Source organism: Salvelinus alpinus, chromosome 8, assembly GCF_045679555.1.
Source record: "Salvelinus alpinus chromosome 8, SLU_Salpinus.1, whole genome shotgun sequence".
NCBI classification, from domain to species: Eukaryota; Metazoa; Chordata; class Actinopteri; order Salmoniformes; family Salmonidae; genus Salvelinus; species Salvelinus alpinus.
The window spans coordinates 19,360,404-19,376,412 of NC_092093.1; the positions used below are offsets into that span (position 1 = coordinate 19,360,404).

At 37.8% G+C, this 16,009-nt stretch overlaps 1 protein-coding gene across 1 annotated transcript in view; it reads left to right on the forward strand.

The window, feature by feature from the left end:
• LOC139582667 (MAM domain-containing glycosylphosphatidylinositol anchor protein 2-like) overlaps nt 1-16,009 on the forward strand; it is a 407,757-nt gene that overhangs the window by 356,579 nt on the left and 35,169 nt on the right. The gene's annotated exons all lie outside the window — the stretch shown is intronic.

The following is a 16,009-nucleotide window of genomic DNA, read 5'->3' on the forward strand; positions in this document are numbered from 1 at the left end:
CTATCTACAGTACAGTAGACATCACTACACTATCTACAGTACAGTAGACATCTCTACACTATCTACAGTACAGTAGACATCTCTACACTATCTATAGTACAGTAGACATCACTACACTATCTACAGTACAGTAGACATCACTACACTATCTACAGTACAGTAGACATCTCTACACTATCTACAGTACAGTAGACATCACTACACTATCTACAGTACAGTAGACATCACTACACTATCTACAGTACAGTACAGTAGACATCACTACACTATCTACAGTACAGTAGACATCACTACACTATCTACAGTACAGTACAGTAGACATCACTACACTATCTACAGTACAGTACAGTAGACATCACTACACTATCTACAGTACAGTACAGTAGACATCACTACACTATCTACAGTACAGTAGACATCACTACACTATCTACAGTACAGTACAGTAGACATCACTACACTATCTACAGTACAGTAGACATCACTACACTATCTACAGTACAGTACAGTAGACATCACTACACTATCTACAGTACAGTACAGTAGACATCACTACACTATCTACAGTACAGTACAGTAGACATCTCTACACTATCTACAGTACAGTACAGTAGACATCACTACACTATCTACAGTACAGTAGACATCACTACACTATCTATAGTACAGTAGACATCTCTACACTATCTACAGTACAGTAGACATCTCTACACTATCTACAGTACAGTAGACATCACTACACTATCTACAGTACAGTACAGTAGACATCACTACACTATCTACAGTACAGTAGACATCACTACACTATCTATAGTACAGTAGACATCTCTACACTATCTACAGTACAGTAGACATCTCTACACTATCTACAGTACAGTACAGTAGACATCACTACACTATCTATAGTACAGTAGACATCACTACACTATCTACAGTACAGTAGACATCTCTACACTATCTACAGTACAGTACAGTAGACATCACTACACTATCTATAGTACAGTAGACATCTCTACACTATCTATAGTACAGTAGACATCTCTACACTATCTATAGTACAGTAGACATCTCTACACTATCTATAGTACAGTAGACATCACTACACTATCTACAGTACAGTAGACATCTCTACACTATCTACAGTACAGTAGACATCACTACACTATCTACAGTACAGTAGACATCTCTACACTATCTACAGTACAGTAGACATCTCTACACTATCTATAGTACAGTAGACATCACTACACTATCTACAGTACAGTAGACATCTCTACACTATCTACAGTACAGTAGACATCACTACACTATCTACAGTACAGTAGACATCTCTACACTATCTACAGTACAGTAGACATCTCTACACTATCTACAGTACAGTACAGTAGACATCTCTACACTATCTACAGTACAGTACAGTAGACATCACTACACTATCTACAGTACAGTAGACATCTCTACACTATCTACAGTACAGTAGACATCTCTACACTATCTACAGTACAGTAGACATCTCTACACTATCTACAGTACAGTAGACATCTCTACACTATCTATAGTACAGTAGACATCACTACACTATCTACAGTACAGTAGACATCTCTACACTATCTATAGTACAGTACAGTAGACATCTCTACACTATCTATAGTACAGTACAGTAGACATCTCTACACTATCTATAGTACAGTACAGTAGACATCTCTACACTATCTATAGTACAGTAGACATCTCTACACTATCTATAGTACAGTACAGTAGACATCACTACACTATCTATAGTACAGTACAGTAGACATCACTACACTATCTATAGTACAGTACAGTAGACATCACTACACTATCTATAGTACAGTACAGTAGACATCACTACACTATCTATAGTACAGTACAGTAGACATCACTACACTATCTATAGTACAGTACAGTAGACATCTCTACACTATCTACAGTACAGTAGACATCTCTACACTATAGTACAGTAGACATCTCTACACTATCTACAGTACAGTAGACATCACTACACTATCTACAGTACAGTAGACATCTCTACACTATCTATAGTACAGTAGACATCTCTACACTATCTACAGTACAGTAGACATCACTACACTATCTACAGTACAGTAGACATCACTACACTATCTATAGTACAGCAGACATCACTACACTATCTACAGTACAGTAGACATCTCTACACTATCTACAGTACAGTACAGTAGACATCTCTACACTATCTATAGTACAGTAGACATCACTACACTATCTACAGTACAGTAGACATCTCTACACTATCTACAGTACAGTAGACATCTCTACACTATCTACAGTACAGTAGACATCACTACACTATCTACAGTACAGTACAGTAGACATCACTACACTATCTACAGTACAGTAGACATCTCTACACTATCTACAGTACAGTAGACATCTCTACACTATCTACAGTACAGTAGACATCTCTACACTATCTACAGTACAGTACAGTAGACATCTCTACACTATCTACAGTACAGTACAGTAGACATCACTACACTATCTACAGTACAGTACAGTAGACATCTCTACACTATCTACAGTACAGTACAGTTGACATCTCTACACTATCTACAGTACAGTAGACATCTCTACACTATCTACAGTACAGTAGACATCTCTACACTATCTACAGTACAGTAGACATCACTACACTATCTACAGTACAGTACAGTAGACATCTCTACACTATCTACAGTACAGTAGACATCTCTACACTATCTACAGTACAGTAGACATCTCTACACTATCTACAGTACAGTAGACATCTCTACACTATCTACAGTACAGTACAGTAGACATCTCTACACTATCTACAGTACAGTACAGTTGACATCTCTACACTATCTACAGTACAGTAGACATCTCTACACTATCTACAGTACAGTAGACATCTCTACACTATCTACAGTACAGTAGACATCACTACACTATCTACAGTACAGTAGACATCTCTACACTATCTATAGTACAGTAGACATCTCTACACTATCTACAGTACAGTACAGTAGACATCTCTACACTATCTACAGTACAGTAGACATCTCTACACTATCTACAGTACAGTAGACATCTCTACACTATCTATAGTACAGTAGACATCTCTACACTATCTACAGTACAGTAGACATCTCTACACTATCTACAGTACAGTAGACATCACTACACTATCTACAGTACAGTAGACATCTCTACACTATCTACAGTACAGTACAGTAGACATCTCTACACTATCTATAGTACAGTAGACATCTCTACACTATCTACAGTACAGTAGACATCTCTACACTATCTACAGTACAGTAGACATCACTACACTATCTACAGTACAGTAGACATCTCTACACTATCTACAGTACAGTACAGTAGACATCTCTACACTATCTATAGTACAGTAGACATCTCTACACTATCTACAGTACAGTAGACATCTCTACACTATCTACAGTACAGTACAGTAGACATCTCTACACTATCTACAGTACAGTACAGTAGACATCTCTACACTATCTACAGTACAGTAGACATCTCTACACTATCTACAGTACAGTACAGTAGACATCTCTACACTATCTATAGTACAGTACAGTAGACATCTCTACACTATCTACAGTACAGTAGACATCTCTACACTATCTACAGTACAGTAGACATCTCTACACTATCTACAGTACAGTACAGTAGACATCTCTACACTATCTATAGTACAGTAGACATCACTACACTATCTACAGTACAGTAGACATCTCTACACTATCTACAGTACAGTACAGTAGACATCTCTACACTATCTACAGTACAGTACAGTAGACATCTCTACACTATCTATAGTACAGTAGACATCTCTACACTATCTACAGTACAGTAGACATCTCTACACTATCTACAGTACAGTAGACATCTCTACACTATCTACAGTACAGTAGACATCTCTACACTATCTACAGTACAGTAGACATCTCTACACTATCTACAGTACAGTAGACATCACTACACTATCTACAGTACAGTAGACATCTCTACACTATCTACAGTACAGTACAGTAGACATCTCTACACTATCTACAGTACAGTAGACATCACTACACTATCTACAGTACAGTAGACATCTCTACACTATCTACAGTACAGTAGACATCTCTACACTATCTACAGTACAGTAGACATCTCTACACTATCTACAGTACAGTAGACATCTCTACACTATCTACAGTACAGCAGACATCACTACACTATCTACAGTACAGTAGACATCTCTACACTATCTACAGTACAGTACAGTAGACATCACTACACTATCTACAGTACAGTAGACATCTCTACACTATCTACAGTACAGTAGACATCTCTACACTATCTATAGTACAGTAGACATCACTACACTATCTACAGTACAGTACAGTAGACATCTCTACACTATCTATAGTACAGTAGACATCTCTACACTATCTATAGTACAGTAGACATCTCTACACTATCTATAGTACAGTACAGTAGACATCACTACACTATCTATAGTACAGTACAGTAGACATCACTACACTATCTATAGTACAGTACAGTAGACATCACTACACTATCTATAGTACAGTACAGTAGACATCACTACACTATCTATAGTACAGTACAGTAGACATCTCTACACTATCTATAGTACAGTAGACATCTCTACACTATCTATAGTACAGTACAGTAGACATCACTACACTATCTATAGTACAGTAGACATCACTACACTATCTACAGTACAGTAGACATCTCTACACTATCTATAGTACAGTAGACATCTCTACACTATCTATAGTACAGTACAGTAGACATCACTACACTATCTACAGTACAGTAGACATCTCTACACTATCTACAGTACAGTACAGTAGACATCTCTACACTATCTATAGTACAGTAGACATCACTACACTATCTACAGTACAGTAGACATCTCTACACTATCTACAGTACAGTACAGTAGACATCTCTACACTATCTATAGTACAGTAGACATCACTACACTATCTACAGTACAGTACAGTAGACATCTCTACACTATCTACAGTACAGTACAGTAGACATCTCTACACTATCTACAGTACAGTACAGTAGACATCTCTACACTATCTATAGTACAGTAGACATCTCTACACTATCTATAGTACAGTAGACATCTCTACACTATCTACAGTACAGTACAGTAGACATCTCTACACTATCTATAGTACAGTAGACATCTCTACACTATCTACAGTACAGTAGACATCTCTACACTATCTATAGTACAGTAGAGATCTCTACACTATCTACAGTACAGTACAGTTGACATCTCTACACTATCTACAGTACAGTAGACATCTCTACACTATCTACAGTACAGTAGACATCACTACACTATCTACAGTACAGTAGACATCTCTACACTATCTACAGTACAGTAGACATCTCTACACTATCTATAGTACAGTAGACATCTCTACACTATCTACAGTACAGTAGACATCTCTACACTATCTACAGTACAGTAGACATCACTACACTATCTACAGTACAGTACAGTAGACATCACTACACTATCTACAGTACAGTACAGTAGACATCTCTACACTATCTATAGTACAGTAGACATCTCTACACTATCTATAGTACAGTACAGTAGACATCTCTACACTATCTACAGTACAGTAGACATCTCTACACTATCTATAGTACAGTACAGTAGACATCACTACACTATCTACAGTACAGTAGACATCTCTACACTATCTATAGTACAGTAGACATCACTACACTATCTACAGTACAGTACAGTAGACATCTCTACACTATCTACAGTACAGTAGACATCTCTACACTATCTATAGTACAGTAGACATCTCTACACTATCTATAGTACAGTACAGTAGACATCACTACACTATCTACAGTACAGTAGACATCTCTACACTATCTATAGTACAGTAGACATCACTACACTATCTACAGTACAGTACAGTAGACATCTCTACACTATCTACAGTACAGTACAGTAGACATCTCTACACTATCTATAGTACAGTAGACATCTCTACACTATCTATAGTACAGTAGACATCTCTACACTATCTACAGTACAGTAGACATCACTACACTATCTACAGTACAGTAGACATCTCTACACTATCTACAGTACAGTACAGTAGACATCACTACACTATCTACAGTACAGTAGACATCTCTACACTATCTACAGTACAGTAGACATCACTACACTATCTACAGTACAGTAGACATCTCTACACTATCTACAGTACAGTACAGTAGACATCACTACACTATCTACAGTACAGTAGACATCACTACACTATCTACAGTACAGTAGACATCTCTACACTATCTACAGTACAGTAGACATCTCTACACTATCTACAGTACAGTAGACATCTCTACACTATCTATAGTACAGTAGACATCTCTACACTATCTACAGTACAGTAGACATCTCTACACTATCTATAGTACAGTAGACATCTCTACACTATCTACAGTACAGTAGACATCTCTACACTATCTACAGTACAGTAGACATCTCTACACTATCTACAGTACAGTAGACATCTCTACACTATCTATAGTACAGTACAGTAGACATCTCTACACTATCTACAGTACAGTAGACATCTCTACACTATCTATAGTACAGTACAGTAGACATCTCTACACTATCTATAGTACAGTAGACATCTCTACACTATCTACAGTACAGTAGACATCTCTACACTATCTACAGTACAGTAGACATCACTACACTATCTACAGTACAGTAGACATCTCTACACTATCTACAGTACAGTACAGTAGACATCTCTACACTATCTACAGTACAGTAGACATCTCTACACTATCTACAGTACAGTAGACATCACTACACTATCTACAGTACAGTAGACATCTCTACACTATCTACAGTACAGTAGACATCTCTACACTATCTACAGTACAGTAGACATCTCTACACTATCTACAGTACAGTAGACATCACTACACTATCTACAGTACAGTAGACATCTCTACACTATCTACAGTACAGTACAGTAGACATCTCTACACTATCTACAGTACAGTAGACATCTCTACACTATCTACAGTACAGTAGACATCACTACACTATCTACAGTACAGTAGACATCTCTACACTATCTACAGTACAGTAGACATCTCTACACTATCTACAGTACAGTAGACATCTCTACACTATCTACAGTACAGTAGACATCTCTACACTATCTACAGTACAGTAGACATCTCTACACTATCTACAGTACAGTAGACATCACTACACTATCTACAGTACAGTAGACATCACTACACTATCTACAGTACAGTAGACATCACTACACTATCTATAGTACAGTAGACATCACTACACTATCTACAGTACAGTACAGTAGACATCACTACACTATCTATAGTACAGTACAGTAGACATCACTACACTATCTACAGTACAGTACAGTAGACATCTCTACACTATCTACAGTACAGTAGACATCTCTACACTATCTACAGTACAGTAGACATCACTACACTATCTATAGTACAGTAGACATCTCTACACTATCTACAGTACAGTAGACATCACTACACTATCTATAGTACAGTAGACATCTCTACACTATCTACAGTACAGTAGACATCTCTACACTATCTACAGTACAGTAGACATCTCTACACTATCTATAGTACAGTAGACATCACTACACTATCTACAGTACAGTAGACATCACTACACTATCTATAGTACAGTAGACATCACTACACTATCTACAGTACAGTAGACATCACTACACTATCTATAGTACAGTAGACATCACTACACTATCTACAGTACAGTAGACATCACTACACTATCTACAGTACAGTAGACATCTCTACACTATCTACAGTACAGTAGACATCACTACACTATCTATAGTACAGTAGACATCACTACACTATCTACAGTACAGTAGACATCTCTACACTATCTACAGTACAGTAGACATCTCTACACTATCTATAGTACAGTACAGTAGACATCTCTACACTATCTACAGTACAGTAGACATCACTACACTATCTATAGTACAGTAGACATCACTACACTATCTACAGTACAGTAGACATCTCTACACTATCTACAGTACAGTAGACATCACTACACTATCTACAGTACAGTAGACATCTCTACACTATCTACAGTACAGTAGACATCACTACACTATCTACAGTACAGTAGACATCACTACACTATCTATAGTACAGTACAGTAGACATCTCTACACTATCTACAGTACAGTAGACATCTCTACACTATCTACAGTACAGTAGACATCACTACACTATCTACAGTACAGTAGACATCTCTACACTATCTACAGTACAGTAGACATCACTACACTATCTACAGTACAGTAGACATCTCTACACTATCTACAGTACAGTACAGTAGACATCACTACACTATCTACAGTACAGTAGACATCTCTACACTATCTACAGTACAGTAGACATCACTACACTATCTACAGTACAGTAGACATCTCTACACTATCTACAGTACAGTAGACATCACTACACTATCTACAGTACAGTAGACATCTCTACACTATCTACAGTACAGTACAGTAGACATCACTACACTATCTACAGTACAGTAGACATCTCTACACTATCTACAGTACAGTACAGTAGACATCTCTACACTATCTACAGTACAGTAGACATCTCTACACTATCTACAGTACAGTAGACATCACTACACTATCTACAGTACAGTAGACATCTCTACACTATCTACAGTACAGTAGACATCACTACACTATCTACAGTACAGTAGACATCTCTACACTATCTACAGTACAGTAGACATCACTACACTATCTACAGTACAGTACAGTAGACATCACTACACTATCTACAGTACAGTAGACATCTCTACACTATCTACAGTACAGTAGACATCACTACACTATCTACAGTACAGTAGACATCACTACACTATCTACAGTACAGTAGACATCTCTACACTATCTACAGTACAGTAGACATCACTACACTATCTACAGTACAGTAGACATCTCTACACTATCTACAGTACAGTAGACATCACTACACTATCTACAGTACAGTAGACATCACTACACTATCTACAGTACAGTAGACATCTCTACACTATCTACAGTACAGTAGACATCACTACACTATCTACAGTACAGTAGACATCTCTACACTATCTACAGTACAGTAGACATCTCTACACTATCTACAGTACAGTAGACATCACTACACTATCTACAGTACAGTAGACATCTCTACACTATCTACAGTACAGTAGACATCTCTACACTATCTATAGTACAGTAGACATCTCTACACTATCTACAGTACAGTAGACATCACTACACTATCTACAGTACAGTAGACATCTCTACACTATCTACAGTACAGTAGACATCTCTACACTATCTATAGTACAGTAGACATCACTACACTATCTACAGTACAGTAGACATCACTACACTATCTACAGTACAGTAGACATCACTACACTATCTACAGTACAGTAGACATCACTACACTATCTACAGTACAGTAGACATCTCTACACTATCTACAGTACAGTACAGTAGACATCTCTACACTATCTATAGTACAGTACAGTTGACATCTCTACACTATCTATAGTACAGTAGACATCTCTACACTATCTACAGTACAGTACAGTAGACATCTCTACACTATCTACAGTACAGTAGACATCTCTACACTATCTACAGTACAGTAGACATCTCTACACTATCTACAGTACAGTAGACATCTCTACACTATCTACAGTACAGTAGACATCTCTACACTATCTACAGTACAGTACAGTAGACATCAATACACTATCTACAGTACAGTAGACATCACTACACTATCTACAGTACAGTAGACATCTCTACACTATCTATAGTACAGTAGACATCACTACACTATCTATAGTACAGTAGACATCTCTACACTATCTACAGTACAGTAGACATCTCTACACTATCTACAGTACAGTAGACATCACTACACTATCTATAGTACAGTAGACATCACTACACTATCTACAGTACAGTAGACATCACTACACTATCTACAGTACAGTACAGTAGACATCACTACACTATCTACAGTACAGTAGACATCTCTACACTATAGTACAGTACAGTAGACATCACTACACTATCTACAGTACAGTAGACATCTCTACACTATCTACAGTACAGTACAGTAGACATCACTACACTATCTACAGTACAGTAGACATCTCTACACTATCTACAGTACAGTAGACATCACTACACTATCTACAGTACAGTAGACATCACTACACTATCTACAGTACAGTAGACATCACTACACTATCTACAGTACAGTAGACATCACTACACTATCTACAGTACAGTAGACATCACTACACTATCTACAGTACAGTACAGTAGACATCTCTACACTATCTACAGTACAGTACAGTAGACATCTCTACACTATCTACAGTACAGTAGACATCTCTACACTATCTACAGTACAGTAGACATCACTACACTATCTACAGTACAGTACAGTAGACATCACTACACTATCTACAGTACAGTACAGTAGACATCTCTACACTATCTACAGTACAGTAGACATCTCTACACTATCTACAGTACAGTACAGTAGACATCACTACACTATCTATAGTACAGTAGACATCTCTACACTATCTACAGTACAGTAGACATCACTACACTATCTACAGTACAGTACAGTAGACATCACTACACTATCTACAGTACAGTAGACATCACTACACTATCTACAGTACAGTACAGTAGACATCTCTACACTATCTACAGTACAGTAGACATCACTACACTATCTACAGTACAGTAGACATCACTACACTATCTACAGTACAGTAGACATCACTACACTATCTACAGTACAGTAGACATCACTACACTATCTACAGTACAGTAGACATCACTACACTATCTACAGTACAGTACAGTAGACATCACTACACTATCTACAGTACAGTAGACATCACTACACTATCTACAGTACAGTAGACATCTCTACACTATCTACAGTACAGTACAGTAGACATCTCTACACTATCTACAGTACAGTAGACATCACTACACTATCTACAGTACAGTAGACATCACTACACTATCTACAGTACAGTAGACATCTCTACACTATCTACAGTACAGTAGACATCTCTACACTATCTACAGTACAGTAGACATCTCTACACTATCTACAGTACAGTAGACATCTCTACACTATCTACAGTACAGTAGACATCACTACACTATCTATAGTACAGTAGACATCACTACACTATCTACAGTACAGTACAGTAGACATCTCTACACTATCTACAGTACAGTAGACATCACTACACTATCTACAGTACAGTAGACATCTCTACACTATCTACAGTACAGTACAGTAGACATCACTACACTATCTACAGTACAGTAGACATCTCTACACTATCTATAGTACAGTAGACATCTACACTATCTACAGTACAGTAGACATCTCTACACTATCTACAGTACAGTAGACATCACTACACTATCTACAGTACAGTAGACATCTCTACACTATCTACAGTACAGTAGACATCTCTACACTATCTACAGTACAGTAGACATCACTACACTATCTACAGTACAGTAGACATCTCTACACTATCTACAGTACAGTACAGTAGACATCACTACACTATCTATAGTACAGTAGACATCTCTACACTATCTACAGTACAGTAGACATCTCTACACTATCTACAGTACAGTAGACATCACTACACTATCTATAGTACAGTAGACATCACTACACTATCTACAGTACAGTACAGTAGACATCTCTACACTATCTACAGTACAGTAGACATCTCTACACTATCTACAGTACAGTAGACATCTCTACACTATCTACAGTACAGTAGACATCTCTACACTATCTACAGTACAGTAGACATCACTACACTATCTACAGTACAGTAGACATCACTACACTATCTACAGTACAGTAGACATCTCTACACTATCTATAGTACAGTAGACATCACTACACTATCTACAGTACAGTAGACATCTCTACACTATCTATAGTACAGTAGACATCACTACACTATCTACAGTACAGTACAGTAGACATCTCTACACTATCTACAGTACAGTAGACATCTCTACACTATCTACAGTACAGTACAGTAGACATCACTACACTATCTACAGTACAGTAGACATCACTACACTATCTACAGTACAGTAGACATCTCTACACTATCTACAGTACAGTACAGTAGACATCTCTACACTATCTACAGTACAGTAGACATCACTACACTATCTACAGTACAGTAGACATCTCTACACTATCTACAGTACAGTAGACATCACTACACTATCTACAGTACAGTACAGTAGACATCACTACACTATCTACAGTACAGTACAGTAGACATCTCTACACTATCTACAGTACAGTACAGTAGACATCTCTACACTATCTACAGTACAGTAGACATCACTACACTATCTACAGTACAGTACAGTAGACATCTCTACACTATCTACAGTACAGTAGAGATCTCTACACTATCTACAGTACAGTAGACATCACTACACTATCTACAGTACAGTACAGTAGACATCACTACACTATCTACAGTACAGTAGACATCACTACACTATCTACAGTACAGTACAGTAGACATCACTACACTATCTACAGTACAGTAGACATCACTACACTATCTACAGTACAGTAGACATCACTACACTATCTACAGTACAGTAGACATCACTACACTATCTACAGTACAGTAGACATCACTACACTATCTACAGTACAGTACAGTAGACATCTCTACACTATCTACAGTACAGTAGACATCACTACACTATCTACAGTACAGTAGACATCACTACACTATCTACAGTACAGTAGACATCTCTACACTATCTACAGTACAGTAGACATCACTACACTATCTACAGTACAGTAGACATCACTACACTATCTACAGTACAGTAGACATCACTACACTATCTACAGTACAGTAGACATCACTACACTATCTACAGTACAGTACAGTAGACATCTCTACACTATCTACAGTACAGTAGACATCACTACACTATCTACAGTACAGTAGACATCACTACACTATCTACAGTACAGTAGACATCACTACACTATCTACAGTACAGTAGACATCACTACACTATCTACAGTACAGTAGACATCACTACACTATCTACAGTACAGTACAGTAGACATCACTACACTATCTACAGTACAGTAGACATCACTACACTATCTACAGTACAGTAGACATCTCTACACTATCTACAGTACAGTAGACATCTCTACACTATCTATAGTACAGTAGACATCACTACACTATCTACAGTACAGTAGACATCTCTACACTATCTATAGTACAGTAGACATCTCTACACTATCTACAGTACAGTAGACATCACTACACTATCTACAGTACAGTAGACATCTCTACACTATCTACAGTACAGTACAGTAGACATCACTACACTATCTACAGTACAGTAGACATCTCTACACTATCTATAGTACAGTAGACATCACTACACTATCTACAGTACAGTAGACATCTCTACACTATCTACAGTACAGTACAGTAGACATCACTACACTATCTACAGTACAGTAGACATCACTACACTATCTACAGTACAGTAGACATCACTACACTATCTACAGTACAGTAGACATCTCTACACTATCTATAGTACAGTAGACATCACTACACTATCTACAGTACAGTAGACATCACTACACTATCTACAGTACAGTAGACATCTCTACACTATCTACAGTACAGTACAGTAGACATCACTACACTATCTACAGTACAGTAGACATCTCTACACTATCTATAGTACAGTAGACATCACTACACTATCTACAGTACAGTAGACATCTCTACACTATCTATAGTACAGTAGACATCACTACACTATCTACAGTACAGTAGACATCTCTACACTATCTACAGTACAGTAGACATCACTACACTATCTATAGTACAGTAGACATCTCTACACTATCTACAGTACAGTAGACATCACTACACTATCTACAGTACAGTACAGTAGACATCACTACACTATCTATAGTACAGTACAGTAGACATCTCTACACTATCTACAGTACAGTAGACATCACTACACTATCTACAGTACAGTAGACATCTCTACACTATCTACAGTACAGTAGACATCACTACACTATCTACAGTACAGTACAGTAGACATCACTACACTATCTATAGTACAGTACAGTAGACATCTCTACACTATCTACAGTACAGTAGACATCACTACACTATCTACAGTACAGTAGACATCTCTACACTATCTATAGTACAGTAGACATCACTACACTATCTATAGTACAGTAGACATCTCTACACTATCTACAGTACAGTAGACATCTCTACACTATCTACAGTACAGTAGACATCTCTACACTATCTACAGTACAGTAGACATCTCTACACTATCTACAGTACAGTAGACATCACTACACTATCTATAGTACAGTAGACATCTCTACACTATCTACAGTACAGTAGACATCACTACACTATCTACAGTACAGTACAGTAGACATCACTACACTATCTATAGTACAGTACAGTAGACATCTCTACACTATCTACAGTACAGTAGACATCTCTACACTATCTACAGTACAGTAGACATCACTACACTATCTACAGTACAGTAGACATCTCTACACTATCTATAGTACAGTAGACATCTCTACACTATCTACAGTACAGTAGACATCTCTACACTATCTATAGTACATTACAGTCCCATAAGTTCAAAGAAATTGTCAGCCAGACTACGGCTAGCTCAGCCAGATCCCTCCGCTCTGTCATGTAAAATAATTCAGTACACTCTCCTCTCCTCCCCCTCCACCTTCCCTCCCTCCCTCCTCCCCGTCCATCTGAAGAAAGATATTTCTCGCTCTCCTCCAATGTAAATCCCTTCAACACACCCTCCCTCCTTCTTCCCTCCCTCCCCCTTCATTTCCTTCCTCCCTTCTTCCCACTCTACCTCCCTCTTTTCTCTGTAATGTTTAACACTTCAAAACCTGACCAAGCCCTTTGAGCCTGTTCTGCAGAAGCTGCTCTAGCTCACCTGGTCTCGTACTGTAGTTTGTGATGTCATGGTGAAACAGTTACTTTACAGTATGCTGATGATGATGACACTAACAGACAGAGAACAGGCCACGCTCTGTCTCTCTCTCTGTCTCTCTCTTTTACTCTTTTTCTCTTTCTCTCTATTTCTCTCTGTCTCTCTTTGACTTAGACAAGGCTTCAGAGTAACAGTCCTGTTGAGCTTGTGGAAAATTCTTGCTGTGGAGAATTACATTTAAAATGTTAGTCATTTAGCAGATGCTCTTATCCAGAGCCAGTTACAGTTAGTGAATTCATCTTAAGATAGTTAGATGTGACAACCACATATCACAGTCATACTAAGTACACTTCTCCTCAGTAAAGTAGCTATCAGCAAGGTCAGAGCTAGAAAGGGGGAAAAAGTGTGAGTGTCAGACTGCCACCCCCGTGCTTCACGGTTGGGATGGTGTTTTTCAGCTTGCAAGCCTCCCCCTTTTTCCTCCAAACATAACAATAGTCATTATGGCCAAACAGTTCTATTTTTGTTTCATCAGACCAGAGGACATTTCTGCAAAAAGTACGAACTTTGTCCCCATGTGCAGTTGCAAACCGTAGGCTGGCTTTTTTATGGCGGTTTTGGAGCCGTGGCTTCTTCCTTGGTGAGCGGCCTTTCAGGTTATGCCGATATAGAACTCGTTTTACTGTGGATATAGATACTTTTGTACCTGTTTCCTCCAGCATCTTCACAAG